The 25,348-nt window shown below is 40.1% G+C and overlaps 1 protein-coding gene across 3 annotated transcripts in view; it reads right to left on the reverse strand.

Annotated features, from left to right (window-relative positions):
- Window positions 1-25,348, reverse strand: part of TOGARAM2 (TOG array regulator of axonemal microtubules 2) — an 84,169-nt gene that overhangs the window by 50,943 nt on the left and 7,878 nt on the right. For 2 of the 3 annotated variants that reach the window (XM_058156667.1, XM_058154961.1), the window contains exon 1: window positions 13,380-13,525. The exons of the other annotated variant lie outside the window; for it this stretch is intronic. The gene's annotated coding sequence lies outside the window, so the exon portion shown is untranslated. Of the gene's footprint in view, window positions 1-13,379; window positions 13,526-25,348 lie in introns of those variants that run through there. 3 annotated transcript variants of the gene reach the window in all.

The raw sequence follows: 25,348 nt of genomic DNA on the forward strand, positions 1-25,348 counted from the left end.
GGTCTGGGGGTGGGAGGCACTGTTTTACGGTGGTTCTCCTCCTACCTCTCCGATCGTCGCAGACGGTGTTGACAGGGGGGCAGAGATCGACCGCTAGGCAACTCACTTGTGGGGTGCCGCAGGGGTCGATTCTCTCACCCCTCCTGTTCAACATGTATATGAAGCCGCTGGGAAAGATCATTCGTGGTTTCGGGGTGAATTGTCAGCTGTACACTGACGATACTCAGCTGTACATTTCCACCCCGAACCACCCCAACAAAGCAGTCGATGTGATGACTCGGTGTCTTGAGGCCGTTCGGGTCTGGATGGGGACGAACACGCTCCGACTCAACCCATCCAAGACGGAGTGGCTGTGGATGCCGGCGTCCTGGCACAGTCAGCTTACCCCATTGCTGACTGTGGGGGGCGAATCGTTGGCCCCCAGGGAATCGGTGCGCAATTTAGGCGTTCTCCTGGACGCACGGCTGTCTTTAGAAGACCATTTGACGGCCGTCACCAGGGGAGCTTTTTATCAGGTCCACCTGATTCGCCAATTGCACCCTTTCCTGGACCGGGACTCGTTATGCACGGTCACTCATGCCTTCGTCACTTCCCGCCTGGATTATTGCAATGCTCTCTACATGGGGCTCCCCTTGAGGAGCACCCGGAGGCTCCAACTGGTACAGAATGCGGCCGCGTGGGGGATTGAGGGAGCTCCTTGTAGCTCCCATGTAACACCTCTCCTGTGCGGGCTGCATTGGTTGCCGGTGGTCTTCCAGGTGCAAGGTGTCGAAGTGCTGTCCCGGTGTTTGGAAGCCGTACGGGTCTGGATGGGGAGGAACATGCTCAAACTTAATCCCTCCAAGACGGAGTGGCTGTGGATGCCGGCACCTCGGTACAGTCAGCTGCAGATGCAGCTGTCTATCAGGGGCGAGTCGTTGGCCCCGATGGAGAAGGTACGCAACTTGGGCGTGCTCCTGGATGGTTGGTTGTCCTTTGAAGATCATTTGACGACCGTCTCCAGGAGAGCTTTTAATCAGGTTTGCCTGATCCGCCAGTTGCGTCCCTTCCTGGACCGGGATGCCCTATGCACGGTCACTCATGCTCTCGTTACCTCTCGTCTGGACTACTGCAATGCTCTCTACATGGGGCTCCCCTTGAAGAGCACCCGGAGACTTCAGCTAGTTCAGAACGCGGCCGCTGGGGATTGAGGAGCTCCTTGTAGCTCCCACGTAACACCTATCCTGCGCAGACTGCACTGGCTACCTGTTGTTTTCCGGGTGCACTTCAATGGCAGCGATTTCCTAAAAAACCTAAACTTATTATAATGCTCAAAATAATTTTAATAACTATAATACTATTGGTTACCATCTTTAAAGCGCTCCATGGCTTAGGACCGGGCTTCTTACGGGACCGTCTACTGCCGGCCTCTATCTCCCAGCGTCCGGTGCGTTCCCACAGAGAGGAACTCCTCAGGGTGCCGTCAGCCAAACAATGTCGACTGGCGGCCCCAGGGGAGGGCCTTCTCTGTGGGGCTCCACCCTGTGGAACGAGCTGCCAGTGGGACTCCGTCTTCTCCTGATCTTGGACCTTTCACGAACTTAAAACCTATTTATTCCATTTGGCTGGACTGGCCTGATTTTAAATTTTAAATTTTAATTGTGAGTTTTAAATTTCTGTAATTTTTATGGGGTGTAATGTTATTTTAAATTTTCTGGCAAATTTGAATCAGTTTTTTAAGGGTTGTTTTAATTATGGTGTATGTTTTTGTTTGTATTTTATTTGCCTGTTCACCGCCCTGAGTCCTTCAGGAGAAGGGCGGTAAACAAATTAAAACATTATTATTATTATTATTATTATTATTATTATTATTATTATTATTATTATTATTATTATTATTCCATGGCATCGGACCGAGATATTTACGGACCGCCTGCTGCCGCTAGTTACCTCCCATCGTCCGGTACGTCCAGTGCGCTCTCACAGGGAGGGCCTCCTTAGGGTGCCGTCAGCCAACCAATGTCGGCTGGCAACCCCCAGGAGAAGAGCGTTCTCTGTGGGGGGCCCGGCTTTGTGAAACGAGCTTTCCCGGCCTTCGACAACTACCTGACCTTGGGACCTTTCGCCGCGAACTTAAAACCTATTTATTCCATTTGGCTGGACTGGCCTGATTTTAAATTTTAAATTTTAATTGTGAGTTTTAAATTTCTGTAATTTTTATGGGGTGTAATGTTATTTTAAATTTTCTGGCAAATTTGAATCAGTTTTTTAAGGGTTGTTTTAATTATGGTGTATGTTTTTGTTTGTATTTTATTTGCCTGTTCACCGCCCTGAGTCCTTCAGGAGAAGGGCGGTAAACAAATTAAAACATTATTATTATTATTATTATTATTATTATTATTATTATTATTATTATTATTATTATTATTATTATTATTATTCCATGGCATCGGACCGAGATATTTACGGACCGCCTGCTGCCGCTAGTTACCTCCCATCGTCCGGTACGTCCAGTGCGCTCTCACAGGGAGGGCCTCCTTAGGGTGCCGTCAGCCAACCAATGTCGGCTGGCAACCCCCAGGAGAAGAGCGTTCTCTGTGGGGGGCCCGGCTTTGTGAAACGAGCTGCCGGTAGGACTCCGTCTTCTCTCTGATCTTCAGACCTTTAAACGCAAGCTCAAGACTTTCTTTTTTCACCAAGCAGGGCTGGCCTGATTGATTGATTTTAATATTTGGGGGGTTTAGCGGGCTTCTTAACAGGGGTTTTTATCTTTTGTAATTTTTTATCTAATATTTTTAAGTATACAGTGGTTAAATTAGATTTTTAATTTTGTTACGGTATTTTAAATTGTTTTTGGATTATTGTCGTTTTATTTGCTGTACACCACCCTGAGTCTTCGGAGAAGGGCGGTATAAAAATGTGAATAAAATAAATAAATAAATAAAATAAATTTTAGGGCTATTGGATCTTTTTGTTAACTGAAGATGTTTTGGAAAGCTTTAGTTGGTTTGTGTACTATGGTGATGGTTGTTGGTTGGTTGTTTCTGAGATGTTTTTAATGTATGGAAGCATTACCCTTTTTCATAGCTTGTGTGAGTTATATAGTAATGGGTTGAATGGGCAGGCACTTTTTGATAAAGTTGCCTGGGTATCTATTTTCTTGGAAGATGTTGTAGAGGTGATCTATTTCCTTTCCCTGCTATTCAGGCTTGCTATTGTGGGCTTGTGGTGATCTAAAAATTGTTCTTTGATAGCCTCTCATGTGGGAAGTTGGGCTGTTACTTTGGTAGTGGAGCACTTGGTTAGTGTGAGTGGTTTTATAATAAACTTTAAATTTTTAAGAAAATGTTGGATAACCATCTGACTGAGATGGTGTAAGGTTTCCTGCCTGGGCAGGGGGTTGGACTAGAAGGCCTCCAAGGTCCTTCCAACTCTGTTGTTATGTTATGTTATGTAAACAGCCCTTACTTATGTTGATAAAGATATCCAGGAAGGTCAATATATTGCTTTTTTCTTCTCTTGTGAATTTTATTCCTTTGAAGATGATGGTGTTTGTTTCAGGTGTCTTTACCTTTAGTTGTTCCTATTTTATTATGATGAAGCTGCTGTTTCATCATATCGATCTGTACTTTTGTTTGTATGTGTGAGACTGCTACAGTTTCTACAATGAGTCCTGGGAGCAGAGATCCCATGGGTGTTCCTCTGATTCATTGGTATATTTGTCTGTCAAATTGAAAGTAGGTAGAAAGGCAAAGGTCCATGATTCATGATCTATAAAATTTATTAGTACACAATATTGTACACATCAAGACTACTCCAAGACATTTTTCTGCTGAAGCAAACAACAAGATACTTTTACCAGTCATCCTACAGATAAGTAGTTGAAATCTATTACTGACTCTTGTCTGGAGAGAACAGCCTTTTGCAACTGAGGGCAGCAAAATAGCTTGGGGAATATTAGAGAAAGTGCCTGAAAAGTATATTATTCTGCCCTCAAAATGAGGGTGCTATCTGGGGGCTATTGCCACCATTCTCCAGCGTCTTTCACTTAAACCAATCAATTCACTCTATCTAATGACCCAGATATAAATCATGCTTTAAGAATTCTTGAACTCTGGTGCTGGAGAAGACTCCTGTGAGTCCCTTGGACTGCAAGGTCAGTCCTAGAGGAGATCAACCCTGACTGCTCTTTAGAAGGCCAGATCCTGAAGATGAAACTCAAATACTTTGGCCACCTAATGAGAAGGAAGGACTCACTGGAGAAGAGCCTAATGCTGGGAAAGATTGAGGGCAAAAGAAGAAGGGGATGACAGAGAATGAGGTGGCTGGATGGAGTCACTGAAGCAGTAGGCATGAATTTAAATGGACTCCAGAGGATGGTAGAGGACAGGAAGGCCTGGAGGAACATTGTCCATGGGGTCACGATGGGTCGGACACGACTTCGCAACTAACAACAACAACAACAATGACCCAGATATAAATCATGCTTTCTTTAAGAATAGGTAACTAAGAGCAGCAAGAAAGTAATTGTTTCATGACAGGCTTATACTATTATTCCATTCTTTCTCCCAAATCAGATTTACTATAATGAGTTTGCCTGATCTGAGCCCCAGATTTGCATTCATGTTATGAAACTCCTAACACAGAAGAACCCACTAAAGATTGCCACCAAACTAATTGGCAATTGGCAGGAAAGAAACATCATTAAATGCCCAAGGAATCATCAAAAATCAGTATTGAATTGACTTGAATGCAACTTAAATTAATTCATATATTCATAATTAATTATATTACTCTTCCACTTTATAAAAAAGGCATGAAAGTGGAAGCAGAGATGAAATGTAAAATTTGTTATTACCGGTTCTGTGGGTGTGGCTTGGGGGGGTAATGTGACTGGGTGGGTGTGGCCAACTTTTTTTTTTTTTTACTTTTAAAAGCATTTTTCCTACAACCTCTTCAGCTGAAGAGCTTGTAAAAAATGCTTTTAAAAGCCTGTGATGATCAGGCAACTCAGCTGGGATCGCCAGAGGAAAAAAGGCTTTTAAAGGGTTCTGATGATCCCAGGCAACTCAGCTGGGATCGCCAGAGGAAAAAAAGCTTTTAAAGGGTTCTGACGATCTCAGCTGAGCTGTGCGATCATCAGAAGCTTTTTTTTAACTTTTAAAAGCATTTTTTCAGCAGAAGAAAAAATACTTTTAAAAGTTAAAAAAAAACCCTTTGATGATCGCGCAGCTCAGCTGGGCATGGAGGGGGGCAGGGATTTTTGCTACCAGTTCTCTGAACCACCCACCGCCATCACTACCGGATCGGGTGATCCAGTCCAAACTGGGAGCATTTCACCCCTGGGTGGAAGAACCCTAGAAAACCCAAAACAGTCACATGGCAAAAATAACATGTGGTGATTTCAGAATAAATGCTAAATATCCCCTGTGAAAGTGGTCCATGTGCAGCATTAGCTTAAAGAAAGTAAATTCTTTGGATATTAGAGTATAGAGAATGAAAAGAGCCTGTAATGTATATTACAATGATGGACAAGCTTGATTATTATAAGAAGTATCTTAATTCCACAGTAAAACAAAGAGACATTTCCACAACAAATCAACCCGATCAATCATTGCAAGGGGATTGGCTTGTGAAGACAAAATCTGGAAAGACAAATTGAGTGCTTCATGCTTGCTTAAACCATGACAATAGAATAGGAACCTGGGATGGAACAATAAGTATTGATTCATTCTTCCAATAAAAATGAAATATTGAGAGTGCTTCTATGTATGCCTCAACGTGAAGTCAACCAATTAACTATGAATTTGGATATAATTTATTTCTCCATTTATCTTGCTATAACCTGACAGCCATTGCTTAGCCATCTTCCCTGTGCAAGATTTCTTCTCTTTAGCACTCCGCTCTGTGAATCACTAAATTTGATCATATGAAGGATTAAATATGATAGTGTCAAATGCCAAGACAAATGGAATGTTTCATGCTAAAAAAAAAATCCTGCACATTTTATAAAGGAAACTCCTGCAATGGAAAGTTTCTAAATGATCAAAGTTCCCATATCTCTTCTTTAGTCTTAAGGATAATAGTCACACTTCCAAGCAAATCATTCAACTGTATGTGGCTCATCTTTTTTTTATTATTCTTTAAAGAAGGTTATGAGGCTTTTTAGGGGTCAGTGGCATTCTCAAAAATAAAGGTAATTCTAGAACTAGCAGCTGTGTTTTGCAGCATGCTTTTTTGACTGACTGACTGACTGATTGATTGATTGATTAATTAAATGTTAGTCTAAAGATCCAAGTGGCACAGAAAACCTTTAAATACAAAAAGAGATGTCTATTTTGGGAACTGTATGTAGGAGATGACCAGGCTGAGCCTGAGGGAAGGGTTAAATGCATCATAAGTCATGAGTCCCTGCGTGCCAACAAGAGAGCTAACTCCATCCACCTTGAATGTCTCTCTTATCTCCTGCTCATTTCCCTTGACCATTAGTTGGTCAGATTATTGTAGAGTGCTTAAGCTTGCAATAAATCTTTATACTCATTTGAACTGCCTGAATCTCCTGATTTCTCCAGTGCTTGACACTGGATTCACCAGAAAGTGCTAAAGATGGTTAAGAGAAGGTGAGAATTAAATCGACACACCATGTATCCTCACATATAAGCCCATCCTCAGATAAACCAATACGTTTCAATTTTCACAATTGGCTTATCCAATTGTGGGTAATTCAAGGATTTTCTATTTTTTTAATTTTTAATGTTTTGTACCATTTTGGTTAAAAATTCCAGGGTCAGCTTAACCGCAGATGGATTTACATAAAAGTATGTAAGGATACTTTTGAAAACGGTTACCATACATACTTGCAGATAAGCCTATCCATTGATAAGACAAACCCAATCTTTTGGGTATATTTTGGCCCTTATAATTTTTGACTTATTCATGAGTATATATGGTATGTTCAACCTGGAGAAAAAGAAAACAAAGAGAGAAAGAGACATTCCTAAATGACCCTCACTCAGAAAAGGGAAAAGATAGATTCTTTGGAAGCAAAAGAGAACTTATTTAAAAGAATTTACAATAGAGGAGAACAGATTTTGGTGAAATGTAAATACCTTCTTGATTCTAAGTGTCTTGTGACATACAAAGCTACCAGGAACAGACTGAATGGGAGACTAAACGCCGCACACCCAACATTGGAAGCAAAGTTATTCAGCACAACCCTCTTTTCAAGTTGTGTATAACTGTTTATAATTGTAACTACCTTTTGAAATGCCCAGCTAGAGTTTCATGACTTACCATTCTTTTTTTAAAAAATCAAAGCATAGAATTATTAAAAATGCAAACTCAGCCACAAAAATCCATTATATCTAAAATCTTATACTAGCACTGAACTACAGTAGAATCCAGTAATAAGTTACTTATTCGAAGCTTTCCCATAAAGGAAAGTGTAACCTTGTTTATATTCTTAATTCTCCCAGAGCTCCCAGAGCAAATGATTCTTTAAAAGGGTAGCTACACTAAAACATTGCATAAAGCAAGTTAATCACAGAGTAACTATTCTTGAGACTGATTATAAGCAGAAGCATGAATTTGAATAAAGGGGTGTGTGTGGAGAGGCTGAGTGGTTTTGAATCCAAACTCTCGCTGTAATTTGACACGTCTATGGAGTGGCAGCTTTAGGTCATTGCAAATTATTTAAACACCTTGCCCAATGTTTTCAGAGTACATATTGTTACTGTCTCCATTAGAGCTGTGGCCAAGACGCACGGATTTCTGAAAGGTGGCTGATGGATTATGCAACAAGCTTTCACAGTTAAACAAAGAGGCAAGGACAGAGAGTATATTCTCATTCATTCTTCTTAGGGGCCCGTGCAGTCAATGACATGCTTCTTTTCACTTCAATGACTTTTAGATCAGAATCTTGTCATGAAGACGCTCATGATGAGAACAACTTCCATTTCCTCTCACTGCCCATTTCAAAATTAAATCAGTCTATGAGTTGGGGCTTTTTTTCTTCGTGAGAAAGAGGACTGGTTCAAACACATACATTCTTTCTTATTATTTCAGTATTTAGTGACGATATACAGGTATGTTCACCACAAATACAGGCCCGCCATATGTTGAATATCAGGTCTCTCTATTCACTTTCTGTTTTCTTTAAAGCCGCTCCCATTGTATTGGATATGTATTTAATATATTTCCTCAAAGCAGAGCCAGGCATACCAGTAAACAGGCAGCTAGCTCAAGTGTAGGCTAGATACAGTTACAGATTATATTTTATTTTTATTTATTTAATTTCTATTGCCATCCATCTCAACCAAGTGATCCTGCTTGCCAAACAGTTCTAAAACAATTAAAACCAATTATAGATTTTGAGTAGAGAAAAAGGGAGAGATTTGGCCATTAATATCAAAAGTGTGAAGAAATATTTACATTTTAAGTCTGGCTGGAAAACCTTTCATATTCTAAATTTTCATACTTGAATTTACCACTGAAACACTGAAAGCAGTGAGCTCTTAGTGTTTTGCATTTTGATATCTGCAGGAGTGAAGAACTTTTTGTTCTGAGCTAAACTGTACAATCAAAGTCAGCACAAAAAGCTCCTGAACTTGATTTCATCACTTTGTCTATCAATACTGGGGCATAGGCCTGCTGGCATTCAGCCTACCATTTACTTGAGGAATCACAGCATGCTTTAATATGTCTGAGAAGTTTTCAATTGCCTCTCTTTAATCTAAAGGAAGGAAACATGTAAAAAGGAAAGATATGGAGATAGAACAGTCAAGAAAGAACTTGACTCAGGAGGAAGGGCAAAAGTTCCTACCTAATTACCTTTCCATTGCAAAAATTGGGCCATTTGTATATTGCTTCATGATTTGACTTTTCTACCTATTCCTTTCTGCATGACTCCACAAGCTGAAACCTCACTTTCTATGCCTCATAAATTCATGTTCATTAAATAATTTCTGCAATGGGCTAAGTAGAGTTCACCTAAAAATATATTTCACTAACAGTGAAAACTGCAGTGAAATCTCTTATTTCAACATTTAATCTCTCCTGATTATTTTACTCTGAATGTTCTTGCATTGTACATAGGAGAATAAGATTTCAATTTTGGACATAGTGACTATAATCCTAGATAATAATAGGGAGACAGCTGCTTGCTGCTTAATGGATAAAGAGATCATCTGGCTACTAACTTTGCTTTGCAGATATGAACAGTCTGTAATAGCTGTGAACTCACTGAAAAGATAAGGGGAAAAAAGGGAGGACTGAAATAAAATTACATACCTTTCCAGCTGGTTAAGTCCTATGAGTAGGCACCATCTCATATTTTTTGTAATGCTGCTGTTAAAATAAATGTTAAGTAAGCATAATACTAGCCAGAATGTTAGCCAAGCCATACTAATCAATATAGCTATTCCATTTATCAAGCAGAGTGACTGCTTTAAGGTTAACCTATTATACATTGGAATGTAAAACTTTTCTTAATCTAAAGGAAGGAAACATGTAAAAAGGAAAGATATGGAGATAGAACAGTCAAGAAAGAAGTAGAAAGAAATAGTTGAGCATTTTGAAACAGTATGTGTTCTGGAAAAATAATAGTCTAAGATTCTACAGAAGCAGGCCACTGATCTCGACTCTGCTAAAATGCAAATTGTATGCTTCTAATGTTACAAGAAAGCCAAGTTCCAACAGGAAGAGGTTCTAGTGCCATTCAGAGGGGCAAGGATATAACCTCAGTCTATCTGAAGACAGGATGCATCATTCTTTGCTCCTCCCATTAACTAATAAAAGCCAAATATATTATGCTAAATGAATATATAGATATGTTTTGCATTAAAAGAAAGAAGAAAAAATGAAACCCATGCTGAGTAATATACATATATTAGGACTAATCCAAATGACATCCAAAGCAAGTTTTTTTCAATATTTCTTAACACAGAGATTTAGATTAACATGGTGAAGAATCAGAAATCTTTTTTTATTTTATTTTTATTTTATTTTTTTTAGTTTACTTTTACATAACCAGGACAGGGAAAACCTGTTCCAACTTCTTGTCATAACCTATAAATGTGCAGACAGAAGTAATAATGCAGCTTTTGGGCCAAAGGAGTGCAAGAGTCAAGATTATGGATTGGTAGTTCTGTTTTACAATTCAGAAGTAAGACTTGACACAGTCCATTCAGGCATCCTGGAAGAATTATTGAATGCTTATTTTCTAATAACTCTAAAATATGTATGGCCAAACTCTGAAGCACAGCTCTGCCACTTCAGTTTAACTAGACTACAAGAAAGAAAAAAGGTTGCCTGAGAAATTTTTAGTTGGTCTTTTATCAGGGAAGTGTCACTATGTCACACTTATTAAGTGAGTGAGCCAAGAATGATTCGAACATCTCTCAAGTCTATAACTGCTGGTTTTCACACATTTCGTGAAGCTAGAAGAGATCATTTCAGAATGGTCAACTGCTTAGAAACAGCTAACCAGACTCACACTATTCATGAAAGATAGTTTGATTAGTTGATTAAAAAGTTTGCCAATCTTAAATTGCTCAGATATTTTGTGGCTTCCCCTTTACCATCAAAGAGAAGATCAGTAGCCTTAGGGCTGTTTTACTTTTTTGCCCACTTCTGCTTCTTATTTGCTTTTTGTACTTGGGGACAAGAGATTCTAGGCCAGAAAAAGATTGTTATCTTCCCTCTCCATGTTCTAAAGCAGAGCTCTCCAACCTTGGCAACTTTAAGACTTGTGGACTTCAAGAGTTCTCCACTCCTCTGAAAACAACAAAATACCTTATGCCACCAGACTTGAAATCCTAGGTTTAGAAAACTTAGAACCGCCACCTCCGACAGGACCTGTGCTTAACTCATAGAATCATCTATTGCAATGTCCTTCCTGTTGAAAACTACTTCAGCTTCAATCGCAACAATACAAGAGCAAACAATAGATTTAAACTTAAAGTTAACCGCTTCACTTGATTGCAGAAAATATGATTTCTGTAACAGAGTCGTTAACACTTGGAACACATTACTTGACTCTGTGGTCTCTCCTCAAAATCCCAAAATCTTTAACCAAAAACTATCTACTATTGACCTTACCCCATTCCTAAGAGGACTGTAAGGGGCGTGCATAAGAGCACAAAAGTGCCTACCGTTCCTGTCCTATTGTTTCTTTTCATTATATCCAATTAATATAGTGATTACATACTTATGCTCATATATATGCTTATATATTATATAGCTATTTCATTTCATGTTAATGCCTATATATACTGATATGACAAAATAAAAAAATAAATAAAATAAATAAACTCCCAGAATTCACAACCACAAGTCTTAAAGTTGCCAAGGTTGGAGACCCCTGTTCTAAAGCAATTTCTAGCATCAGAGCTGAGGCACACTCTGCTGTGGTAGTAGCAAGCAGCAAAGCAATAATCCAGAGGGAGAAAAAGTACCAGCAAACATCTCTAATAATGTGCTGTGGGAGCGTCTGCTTCATACCCTATGGGGAACTGAAAATCTTGGAGCTTTCTTGTCAATGGCAGGAAAATGGCCAGAACTTTAGAAACTTTCTCAGGAATTTCCAGAAGGAAAGAACAAGTGTTGCCTCACGGATCTTGCAGCCTGTATCTATGGATCAAATCAGTTTCTCCAAAGAGGGCCTGGGTTTTACTATCTTTACTAGGGAGACTGCAAGATGGACAGATGGACAGACTAATACTTCAGCCTTCATTCAGTTCACTTGTTATACTTATGCAGCACTGACACAACAAGGATTTCCAGAGAAACCTGGACTCTAACATTCAAGAGAGAGAAATAGCACAGGAAGTAGAGATGGATGGGAAGAAGAGTCTGGAGTTCCTTCATACACTTAGAATTCCTCAAGGCATCAGATACAATAAGGCCATGTTTTGTCAACTTCGGCAACTTTAAGATATGTGGAATTCAATTCAAAGAATTCCCAGCAAGCCCTATGGCTGAGAAATTTTGGAAGTTGAAATCCTCACGTCTTAAAGTTGCTAAAGTTGAGAAATAATGCAGTCAAGTGTGGAAAGCAAGAGACTTTGAAAAAAAGTTTGAAGGATATAAGAAAGGTGGGATTAGACAGACATTTAGAGAAATCATTCCTAGGTTTAGACACAATAAGAAAGACTTGAATCTTTTGAACAAGCAGAAAACACCATGTGTTTACATTGCCAAAGTCAACAAACAACATCAGGTGAATGGCATCTCTGCTATGTTTTTCAAACTCCCCAGTAAAAAAACCAAAAGCATTGATCCATATTGTTGGACTATCAGAAATTGTAAAATTATTATTTTAGCAACCCAGCCATCAAAACATTATTCAAATTTCTAACAAAAATTAGAAGCTTATGAGGTTTTTAGTAGAGCTTCATAGTTCAAAGCAATATGACTTAAATTATCCTTGTTAGTTTAAATTTTAGATTGCTTGAATTCTAACAGAAAGGAATTTGAGATTATCTACTTTTTTATTAGAAATGTTGGTACCATGGGCTAGAGACTCCTATGTTCTTTCCTTTTCCAGAAAAAATGCCACAAATCATTTATAATGCAAGGTATCTTCAGGAACTAGCTTTCCAGAGAGTTACTGGGTTTCTATTTTTCACACATTTGATGAAAGCAATTAGACATATTTAAACAGATTTAGTTTATTGAACACACCAAAGTAACTCATGCATAATATTAATCCATTGTTGGTAAATTTGTGCATTACATTAAGACAAGAACAAACACTGCCTAATATAACTTATGACTATTAATTAAATTAAGGTTCCACTGGAGCAAGCCCAGCATCCTGGATGCTATAAATCTGTTTTGAAATGGTTGTGGACTTCAGCTTCCATAACTCTCAGCCACAGTGGATAAGCCCATACATGCACCTTTCCACCTGATGATTTTTCCCTCCAGTATTCCACCTCACCATTTACAAAAAGATAAAACTATTGAATGGCTGGCAAATTATTAAGAGATTATTTTCTGCCCTATGATCTGCTATATTGTCACTCTTTTTCACAGAGGCCATTGCAAATTTCCAGCTATTTCATCGGCCACCAGAAGTAAGAACTTGTCATGTCCTCCTCAGCTTCAGTCCTACATTACACTCTTACAGTACCCCTTATAAGGATCTCATGGAGGGCCTTTTTTTCAGTTTTCCAGAAATAACTACTCCTCTCTTTAGGGGTTTGAATAGCCTCTCCACCCGGGAAGCCTTGTACTAGATCTGGAACAGCATTTATCTCTTAATTTAAAAAAAATAAATGCCAAATAGCTTAGGGGCTGCATGACAGGTTCTACAGGCTGTGTGCTTGTGGCTGAGTAAACAGCCTTAGAGGAAAAGGCTGATCCCTCATACAGCAGTGAAGTCAGTCCTTGTCACTCACCTGCTCTAGTCTTTTATGTCAGGATCCTGAACAAATGGGCTGTGTGTGGCAGAGCCTCAGAAGGTGGGTACAAGTGCTTTCCTTTCCCCTTAATAATTTTGTCCTTCCTCGGCAGCTTTCAAAAGCTGTGGGTATCTCTTCAAGGCCATCCCTCTTCAGCACTAGGCTAATAAGCTTGCACTTGCAGGTTACACATGCAGGGCAGCAAACAGTGTCACCTACCGTGAATAAACAAGGCTGCATAGCAACCATGTTTTCTAAGGAGTCTTAAGATGCCGGTGGCGTGAGGAAGAGATTTTGCTGGCCTGTCTCTCCTGGGGTTTGCATGACAAGCACTGGAGTGACCTGGCGGCTCCTTAATTCTGAAAAACTCTCAAGAATAATAGGAAAGGGGATTATGTGCGCTGGGCCTTTGCTTCCAGGAGCCAATAACATGATGAAATATACATTGCAAAGATGCACTAAATTCTCTAAGGGAGTGTGGGTGGGTGTGGGTGTGGGTGTTTGTGTGAGTGTGGGTGTTGGTGTGGGAAAGAGAGAGAGAGAGAGAGAGAGACGCACCTTCTGCTTACGGAGGGGACAAAATTGCCGCCCCACAGCCTTTCCTCATCCATGCTTTCTTTTACATAGCAATTACTGACTGGATTAAATATTACTGAGGGAACAAATTGTTTTGCAATTCTCTTGTCACATATCTCACAAATAATCCTGTGAAGTAGATAATATGACAGATTGATTATTATACCGCAATGAATCAGTGCTTACCACTTTTGCATAAAAATTTAGAATCAGAAAGTTGGAAGGGGTAGTAGAAGTTATCTAAGCTGGCCCCCTGCTCAGTTCAGTATATCTCTGGAAGATGTCTATCCGGGTTCTGTTGGAAGACCTCTAGCAAACTGACCTCCTTACCTTATGTGGCAGTCTTGTTTCATTAGCTTCTCCTTGCATCTAACCTGAGCATTGTTGTTGTTAGTTGCGAAGTCATGTGTGACCCATCGCGACCCCATGGACAACATTCCTCCAGGCCTTCCTGTCCTCTACCATCCTCTGGAGTCCATTTAAACTCATGCCTACTGCTTCAGTGACTCCATCCAGCCATCTCGTTCTCTGTCGTCCCCTTCTTCTTTTGCCCTCAATCTTTCCCAGCATTAGGCTCTTCTCCAATGAGTCCTTCTTTCTCATTAGGTGGCCAAAGTATTTCAGTTTCATCTTCAGGATCTGGCCTGAGCATACTTACTTGTAATTTTAACTCATAGATTCTGGTCCTGCCCTTTGGGATAGTAAGTCCACTCTTTCTTCTATGAGACAAACCTTCTGATATTTGAAGATTACTATCATATGTCTCCCTCAGCCATCTCTTCTGGGGACTAAATGTACCTAGTTATTTCATTTCCCTCTGAAATCATACAATGACTGAAAACGTACATTGGATTGTATAATATTTTTTGTGAAAAACTCTGGTGCATTGACTAAGTCACAACTAACTGGATTCCCACATAATTATGTTATGATTAGTGCAATTTCTGAATGGGAATGGAATGGATTTGGAAGATCAAACTAATTTCTTTTCAGGTAACTATTCTAGATCTTTGTATACTGTTTGTTGATAGCATCTTATTTTCCTGGTTCACTTTGTTAAACTAATGCTATTTGTGTCCTTTTCCTTTTCCATCATGTAGCTATTGTTTAACATCTTGGAAACCTATTTGGAGATCCATTCACCAACTTACAGAAATCAGAGTCACCACTGCATGGCAGCCTAAAAGGCCTGAAAATAGCAATAGCAAAAGCACTTAGACCAGTAGTAGGTTTCAAATCTCGGGGCTACCAGTTTTTTATTGGTAGTGTGCGAGCATGGGTGCGGACACTCACTTTGTGAGCACGTGGCACTTCTGTGCATGCGCAGAGCATTTTTGATGACAACTGGGTGGGTGGGTGGAGCCTCCTGCCGCCACCACTACCAGTTTGCCCAAACCGGGGCAAACTGGGAGCAACCCACTACTGACTTAGACTTATATACCGCTTTACAGTGCTTTACAGACTTCTCTAAGCGGTTTATAGAGTCAGCATATTGCCTCCAATAATTTGGGTCCTCATTTTACCCACCTCGGAAGAATGGAAGGCTGAGTCAACCTTGATCTTGGTGAGATCTGAACTCACAAATTGCAGTCAGCGAGCAGTCAGCAGAATTAGCTTGCAGTACTGCACTTTAACCACTACGCCAAAATCTGCTGAGCTAAAAAAACTCAAGTTTTTAATCATGGCAAGAAAAGCTTTCAGATACAAAGCTTTTTCAGTCATGGCATCCTTGTTCTAGAATCTGTCCCTAAGAAAGTTCATCCCAGCCAGACACATTTGATTGTTTTTAAAGTTTATACCTTTCAAATATATTATGTGAGAAAAAAAATGTAACTATCCTATACAAATACACATGTGGGTATTTGTGTCTCTCCGAAATTAGTTCCTAGCCAATCGTTAATATTTGGCTACTAGACTGATTAATTCTACTCGGAGAAATATATCAGAACTAACAACCAAAGAGAATGTCATATAGTAGCTCTGTGTTCAGATAAGTCACAGTAAGAATTCTTCTCTCATCTTGCCTTTCCACTCCCAGCTCCAACTGATATAGTAGTATTCTGTTATGGGTCCTTAAAAGGAACCAGGTGGCTTGATGGTTTTACAGATTTACATAGCAACACTACTGACTTCACTTTAAAATACACCTGGCATTGATCTGAGCTATTTTGGCTCGATGTAGATTCTTGCAACATTCCCCCAGTGCCCAGGACTGTAGCTAAAGCAAGAGAAACAGTGAGAAGTTAAAATGGATTATGCCCGATTCCCTCCAGTCTTCCAGCAGGAACCAGTTGCTGCCAAGCACCTGGATTTTCTAAGCAACTGCTTTTGTGGTGAAAATAATTTTTTGTTACTGCTGTTGTTGTTATAAGGCAACCGTCAATACCCTGTTCCTGACATAGTCAATTCTCATTATTCATTGTAGTTATGTTCTATGAGGTCATCACAAATATTGAATTAGTGACTTTAAAACCACCTGGCAATGTATGCATCTGGCAACTCAAATGTTTTGCTGTTCTGCGTGTCTGCAAATAACCCAAAAAGCAGCATGGGTATTGATTTTGCAGGTACAAATCCATTTTAACAAACAAGTGAATTCGCAAATACAGAATCTGCAAATAACAAGAATTGCTTGTACCTGTTTCTAGAGATACATGTCTACTGTATACATTTTGGGTATGTAGTGAAGAAAAAGAAATCTAACAAACAAAATGGAGGTTGCACTCTTTTTTCCCTCCCTGTGTTTTGAACATGATCAGGGTGAAACTCAACTCATATCTTTGTCTAATCCAGTCAGACCTGAACTGACCCTCCCTGTCCTCTGCAATCCCATCTAAACCAGAGAACAGAAGCCTCTTCACTGGCTCAAAGTGCAGCCAAGGGCAGCCTAATAAGGGAGTTGCAACATAGCATTGTAAACTAAAAAACCTCCAGTCTATGTGGTTGCTTCAAGACCCATCCCAATAACAATGGGCTTCCTCAGCAGGTACAAGGACAAGGCCCTGCTTAGCTCCCTCAAAAGTTTGCAGAAAATCGCATCCTTAGGATTTCCCACCTTGTAACCAGGGATGAAATGCTCCCGGTTCAGACTGGATCTCCCAATCCGGTAGCGAAAACCGGTAGCAAAAATCCCTGTGTGCCCCACCCCCGCCCCAGCTGAGCCACGTGATTATCAGAGGGTTTTTGTTTACTTTTAAAAGCATTTTTTTTCTTCCGCCAAAAAAATGCTTGTAAAAGTAAAAAAAAAAGGCTCTGATGATCGTGCGGCTCAGCTGGGATCATCAGAACTCTTTAAAAGCTTTTTTTCCTCTGGCAATCCCAGCTGAGTTGCCTGATCATCACAGGGTTTTAAAAGCATTTTTTTACAACCTCTTCGGGCGAAGAGATTGTAGAAAAAATGCTTTTAAAAATTAAAAAAAAAAGTTGGCCAGGCCCACCCAGTCACATTAACCCCCCCACCCACCAAGCCACGCCCACAGAATGGTAGTAACAAATTTTACATTTCACCCGTTTGTAACCCTCAATTTCTATAAAAATAAATGCTTTTCTATTCAGCCCCGAATGTCCCTCTTATTAAGGGATTAAAGGGTTGTGAAAAGGGAGTCATTGTACAGGGTCCCTCTTTTTTTGTAAAGCAGGCACCTGATATTCAATGCAGTGCAATTATCAGCGCAACAAACATGGCTCTTTTCCTCAGTGTTATGTTCTGTACTTCTGAATTTCCCATGACAAGGATCATCCCTTCCTCCACTGTAGCTGCCAAAACAACTTGAATGATTATAGCTCCTGGCGAAGGCATCAGCTTGCCAAAAATGTTAGCATATCTTTTTCCACCACAGGTAGCAAAAGGCTTTAAATGTTACACAGGGATGGTACTTTGACAGCTTTATACAAAATGCTCCCTCCCCCCCCCCCCACACAACTATACACACACGCACCACACCCAAATAAATGTACAGAATCTCAGACTGGACAGAGAGTAGTTTATTATATTTATTTTTCATGCGGAGTAGAGAGTAAGAGGATGTTTGTTGTTTTGCAGTCTGTAGTAGGTTGGAACAAGGTAGTGATTTAATAAATTTTTACATTTTGATTGCTCAGCTAGAGGGAGAGCACAGATTAACTCCATTTTCCTCGCCTGCTCTCTAGGCTCCAGCTTCAGAGTGACTTGGAGGGACTGAAGAGCGAGGATCCTGCTGTCAGAAAAATGCCTTCAGTGATCAGTGGCACTGATTACTTTTTAATTACCTTGCTGCTGGTTATAGGGATTGTTTTGTTTGCTCTGGTAGAGTGCTACTTCTGGTTATTGGGGTGGGGGGGGGGTTTCCTCCAAACTCCCAATGTTTAATGTTATTGTAGATATGCATTTCATCGCCACTTAGTTTCTTTCAGTAGAACTAAGGCTGCAATCTTATGTGCGTGGGTATGCATCAAGTGTTCTTGAAATCAGTTACGGCTGACTTGGAAACAGACACACAGAGAAATTCACTCCTAATTAAAAGAAATAAACAGTACCAGGAGCGAAGAATAGTCATTCAATTTCTCATACCACACACCCGTTTAATACACCTGGAGCAACAAAAAACAATAACATACCATCGAAAGCCAAACGGAGTCCTGCAGGGGAGATTGGGAAATGGCTTATTATGTAGCAAAGCAGGAGATGAACCTTTGGCAGAAAGAACCATTCTGGAATAACAGATTAGAAATATGATTTCTAATATTTACTACAAGGCTAATAAGAAAAAAGTCTTAATCTTCTTTGATTCCCTCTATACTCTACCCCAGGGGTGTCCAAACTTGGTCCCTTTAAGACTTGTGGACTTCAACTCCCAGAGTTCCTCAGCCAGCTTTGCTGGCTGAGGGACTCTGGGAGTTGAAGTCCACAAGTCTTAAAGGGACCAAGTTTGGACACCCCTGCTCTACCCTCACAACCAATATTTCCCTGCTATAATAAAAAGTATGAACATCTGGCTGAACGTACAGTATCTGCAGACATTTGGTCAGTGATGGAATAGAATGAAAGAAGAACTATACTGGTAGTCCTTGACCTACAACCACAACTGAGTCCAAAATTTCTGTTGCTAAGTGAAACATTTGTTAAGTGAATCTTGCTCCATTTTACGACCTTTCTTGCTACAGTTGTTAAGTGAATCGTTGTAGCTGTTAAGTTAGTAACATGGTTGTTAAGTGAATCTGGCTTCCCCATTGACTTGGCTTGTCAGAAAGTCACAGAAGCTGATCACATGACTCTAGGACAGGGCTGGGCAACTATGGCCCCTTTATGACCTATGGACTTCAACTCCCAGAATTCCTGAGCCAGCATGCTGGCTCAGGAATTCTGGGAGTTGAAGTCCATAGGTCATAAAGGGGCCATATTTGCCCAGCCCTACTCTAGGACATGCAATCGTCATAAATATGAGACAGTTGCCAAGTATCTGAATTTTGATCACGTGATCTCAGGGGTGCTGCAACGGTTGTAAGTGTGAAAAATAGTCATAAGTCACTTTTTTCAGTGCTGTAACTTTGAACAGTCACTAAATGAACTGTTACAAGTCGATGACTACCTGTATTAAAGCAGGCAGTATAGAGCTGATCTTAACTAAAAGCTAAGAAAGATTGGACCTGATGAGCACTTAAGTAGGAAAGAACCAGGAAATATTAAGGGTGTAGACCAGGCTGGGAAGTGGAAAATACATATTCAGAAGTTGTTAATGGGATATCACCCTACTAATTTTATTGTTGCCAAATAATATGAAATGGATATCACAAGTCACCAGCAGTAGAATGGAAAAGGTTTTACTATTCTCCAAATACAATATGCAGATCCAGAGGGATCAAAAGATGAACATTGAAGGCTAATTTACACTGCAAGAAAGATAGTACAATCCATGTTTATTAAAAAGTGTGGGAAAGTAAATTCATTCCTCTTCACCTTCAGAGTCTTATTCCAATTTAATCTCAGTTTTGTTTGTTTATGCTATGCTTTAGATAGCTAAAATACACACCTAAATTGTTCAGGGAAAATAAAATTCCCATCCATGCATATGTTCGCCTTATCTGTTCATTCCTAATTCACAGAAACCAGAATTCTGTATGATCCAGCTTTTGATGTATTATCACAAATATCCTTCTCCATGATGTACTAAATGCTAAACAGAACTGCAACTGTTTTTCATTCATGTTTAAATGTACCTATGTTTTTATTGATTGATTCAACTGTTGCACTAATTTGAAATGCATCGTAACTGCTATTCTTTAAAATTGGAGTCGATACCCATGACTTTTACGTAAATAATCCTATATTTGGCAGAAAATGACCATGGGTGTTGCTAGACTTTCTCCTATAGCCAAGTGGTTGTGAGAACAAGTGCCTATTCTTTATGTAAAAACATGTCTGCTTATGAAGGACTGAAGGACATTCTTTGTTAAGGCGCTAATATCAATGTTCTTGAGAGATGGGCAGGAAAATAACATATTAGCTGAAATATCAAGCGGAGTCCACAGGTAGCATTGTAGAAAACATTCCTGAATTTTCCACAAAGCTTGTCCTTCCACTTCATATCAGGGCTGAGGTAAGTCAAGAGGGTATCCGTGACTACATGATCCAAGCCATCATCTTGATCCCCTGCCTCCCATGGATATCCCTGGCTTAGCGATCTTTAATTCGTGCAAGGGCAATTTTTCATCAAGGGTAATCTGTGTGGCAGCAATATAATCAGAGCCAAAGCCAGTAACCATGTGTTGCCAGACGTTTGAATTAACCTTTGGGAAAGGGCTTTTTGCAACTCTGAAGATGTTCATTTAAAGCTGCAGCTTTAATAATGCCTTTTCCCAAAAGAACATGCAGGAAAGAAAAACAAGAAAGCTTTATACTGAGGTGATGAGCTAACAAAGCAACCAAGTATGTGAACAAAAAGAACAGGAGGAGGAGGGAAGAAATAACGGGAACCTTAGAAATTCCGCTCAGGAAGCAAGCAGCAGCTCAAGGAAGAAAAACCTTGCAAAGAGGGCAAAAGCTGTGGTGTGATTGATTCCTTATAACCATAAGAGTGAGAGGAAATTTTACCTTTGCCCCTTCCCTTTGGCTTCCCCCACCTTGATTTCTCTGATTCTTCCCCATCCCCCTGTACAGAGGGTCACCCAAACAGTGGAAAATGTTGGCAGGGACAGGAGTGGCAAGAAGAAGGACCAGTTGAGCTATATTGGATTTACATTTTACACTGGATTCATCTACTGGCATAATAAGCTTGCCGTGTCTTTATTCTACACAGATCACTGACCAAACTCTAAACTGAGTAAATACAGCAAGTTCAGTGATGGGAGATAACTGGAAAGACAGGAGCTGTATAACACATTCAAGGGTCCCTTTCCCACCAGCTATGCTTTAATCGGCTTGCCACTTGATTGGCTTATGGGCATAGAAATCATATGATCTGGAGAGAGCCTCATTAGGCTTCCTCTGTCATTAATCCAGTTAATTGTACGTATTGTCTTAAATGCATGGCTAGCTTAGCTTTGCAGCCAATTGCACAGTGTCCAATTTCCCTTGGAAAGAATGTGTTCACTCTGGCTAAGACAGAAGGGGCGAAGGAAAAAATAGACTTTTAATCAGTTCTAAACAGAGTTAAGCTTGGAACATTAATAAACATTAAGAAATGGTTCCCAGTTGTTGTTTTGAGATGTTGCTAGGACATGGCCTGAGCCAGTCTTTTAGATCCAATATTTATTATACGGAACATGAGGCACTTTTTGTTTACAAAGCAATGCTTAAAATTAGGGGATGTGAAAAATGAGTTTTCTGAATCATTAAGGATCTATTCATGTAAATTTGATCCCTACAGACTGGACATTAAATCATATGAAGTCCTTCTTAGTTAGGAAACCTAAGATTGGAAAATATTTGTTTTTTAATCCTTCTTCAAGCTAGCTCTAATCCTTCATATCTTCCCTAATTTAACTGCTGATCAACAACAATTCATTCCAAATAGTAATTTTGCATTGTCAAACTTTGTAAGTTTAGGAAACAGCAGGAAATATGGACCCTGAACTACCATCTTAAATATATAGCTGTTTCGATGGCTTTTGCCAGGCTTTCTCCACATTGCTCCCAGCACTACAAGACTGATTGCACAAAAAATTAACAGCACATAAACAAAAGCACCATTTCTGTCCTGTACCACAACCTGAAAAACCAAGAAGAAAGTTAGCCTCATCTGCTCTTTTGGCTAACTTCAGACCTGGAGACTCCCCCAGTTGGGAAAATCAGAAAGAACAAACTTCATTAATACTAATTAAGGAGTGGAGATTTATTAATACTAATTAAGGAGTGGAGATTTAGCAGCCAATGGAAGAGTCTAATTTGGACTGGTTTAAAAATAGAGTGTACTTAACAAGGAGGAGTTTAATGCTGGTATCTGGATTAGAGTAGATAGTAGAGAGTTCCTAGTTTTTCTACCATTCTAGAAGGATCATGAACTGAGCCTTTATAATATATATAAAATATCTTTAGAGCATCATAATTGAGCTGCATCTTAGAAATATTTTTGGTACAAAAACTCATGCTACTGCCCTAATAGGGGTTATCATGTGGTTAATTTGAATGTCTATGGATTGGAGGAGAATCTTGTTCACCTTATATCTCTTGTCAGCTATAAACAGTATCCCATAACATGGATCCAGTCAGTTGTTCCAATTAATCTATTGAGAAGTGGATTACGGCCAATGGTAAATCACATTGAATATGATTAGACTAAGATAGTAAGAACCCTTATGAAAGTTTTGGCTGTATTTAAAATAGCTTTTCAAAATGTGGTTTTACCCAATAGCATAAGGATACCTTTTATCCTTGGCCAGCAGAGTGATTGGCTATATTAGCTGCTGCAGCAGGATGAAACTCAACACCACTGCAATACAAAACCAATTTGGGAAGTTTATTTATATTCAGCTACATAGTCCATAAAAAATAACCTTTGGCTCACCAGCGGACATTCAGTTTTCAATTTCACTTTGTACTTCTAAAACCCAGGAATGTGGAATTATCTGCACCCTGTAAACTGGAAAGACTATGTTATATCTTGTATGCAGCTGTAGCCTTCAAGGTCGAATCCACACTCAACAATTTGCCTTAGTCTTTCAGATTAACTTGGGCCATCAACCACAGTGCATACCAATAGAGTAAAAAAAAATGCTGCTGCCAAACTCCGAGCTTAAAACTATCACAGAACTTAAGAAAGATAAAAAGTACAGTAGATGATTGGACCAAAATATTTTTAAATATATGCAAAGACAGCAACCCAGGCCTCTGCAATTATTCAATATCTAGCCTGGTAATGGAACGCTCGGAATCCAACCCACAAGTTCGAAGAATGAACCTTCACCCTCATCCTACACCAAGCTATTCACCGCTGTTGCAGTTATCCATTTGCTGATTGATTTATATGGAATTTGGGGATAAACTGCTGAAAAGATAGAGAATAATATCAGGCATTTTGCCTCTAGCAGGACAGCCATAGTGGGACAAGAAGAAAAATCTATTTGGTTTTCAAACAGCTCTTTTCTGCAGAAATACTTTATAATGAGATGAAGGATAGGAAGGTGGAAAAGGGAGTGAGCCAAGATCTTACACTGATGTCCTTTCCTTGGAGCTGTTGGTTAAAACTAATCCTTTTTGCCATTTCAGTGGGAATTCTGCAAATTAATGGTATCCTTACAAATACAAATCTGACTCATGGTGCTTCAGTTGCTAAATCCCTACTATTGAGAGTTTCAACAGGGAAAATTACATGAATTTCATAAAGGCTGGTCGTTCTTTATATCGATTCCACCACAGAAAATCTGACATTGAGTCTTACTCTCTTGTCTAATATTTCTGCCTGTAAGGCAAAGAGATTTCCTCCAAATGCATAGTAAAATATATTGATATCTGTGTGTATGCATGAAAAAACTTTTGTCAGGCCTGGAAGCCATCTTTTGCATTGAGCCTTCAGGCCCACCACATTTAGTGCTGTGGGAACCTGGGAAGGGATGGTATGGAGGGGATGGTATGGAGCAGCAGTCATAGATAGTCATAATAACATTCCTTTCTCAGAGAGTTAAGGACATCTTGCCCTGCATACTGGAGGGGTGTGACTGGGAGGCATCTCCAGTTGGGACAGTGCATTGATTGGACCTCTTGATGAATATGTGGGTGCTGGGCAGGGGTTTGGTCTTTCCTTTAGGTGGGGAAAACCTAGAAGCTTTCAGATTTGGGTTTTCCAGATGTGCCAATATGACATCTCTAATAAAATGGAACTTTGAGGAGCCTCGGAATCTTCTTTCGTTGGGGGTGTTACTTGGAACCCTGACAACTTTCTCATTACTATTGCACTATCATGCTTAGGCTTCTGAGAATCTGAAAAGTTCACTGGAGTGCCAGTCAGTTTATTATAATGCAAACAGATATAATGCAAAAACATTTTATTTTTCCCCCAAACTGGTATCTTCTAGGTGTTTGGGGATGAGAATGCCACCCCACCCCACCCCACCCCCCAATTCCCAGATGGTGTTCCAAAGTCATCAAGGGAAGCATCCTGATCAGTTCAATTCCTATGGAGCATTAACTTTCTGATCTGAATTGCTGCTTGATATCTTTGCTATAAACTCTTCTGTCTGGCTGTATTTAAGTGCTTTCAGAAACTGAAAGGAAAAAGTGGCTGCCCATTCTTCCAATCTCTATTCTACTTTAGCAACAAAGCAGGATAAAAATTCTGTTTTCATTTGAAGAAGGAGTGGGGAACGTGGTGGGATGGATAATGTCTCTATTGGTGCCAGTTACTGGTAAGAGAAGACCTGAAAGTGTTCTGCTGTGGTTCTCCAATTCCATGAAGGGAATGCTTTGCTGGATCAAAGAACTAGCATCTTTCTCCAGGCAGGAAAGAAGTATAGGGAGAATAACTACTTTGCTGCATATTCTCTGATCCCATAGGGCAGTGATGGCTAACCTTTTTGTCATTGCGTGCCAAGAGCGGGGCGGCGGGGGGGTCACGCACGTGCATGCCCACACCCGTAATTCTATGTGCCCCACCCCCACACATGCGCGTGCGGCCATCCTGGCTGTCCCCAGCCTCCAGGGACTCCTAGAGAGGCAAAAAATGTCACTTCCTGTCCAACTGGAAGTTGGGAAACACTGTTTTTGGCCTCCGGAGGGCCTCCAGTGGGGTGGGGAAGGCTGTTTTTGCCCTCCCCAGACTCATAGAGAGGCTCTGGAGCCAGGTGTGAGAGAGAAACGGGCCTTCCCCACTATACACCAGGCTCTCTGGAGGCAGGAAACAGCCTGTTTCCCTACTTCCAGTGGACCCAGAAGGCCCGAAAATCAGCTGGCTGGCATGCGCATACGCGCCTGAGCTGAG

This window comes from Ahaetulla prasina, chromosome 1 (genome assembly GCF_028640845.1).
Source record: "Ahaetulla prasina isolate Xishuangbanna chromosome 1, ASM2864084v1, whole genome shotgun sequence".
Taxonomy (NCBI): domain Eukaryota; kingdom Metazoa; phylum Chordata; class Lepidosauria; order Squamata; family Colubridae; genus Ahaetulla; species Ahaetulla prasina.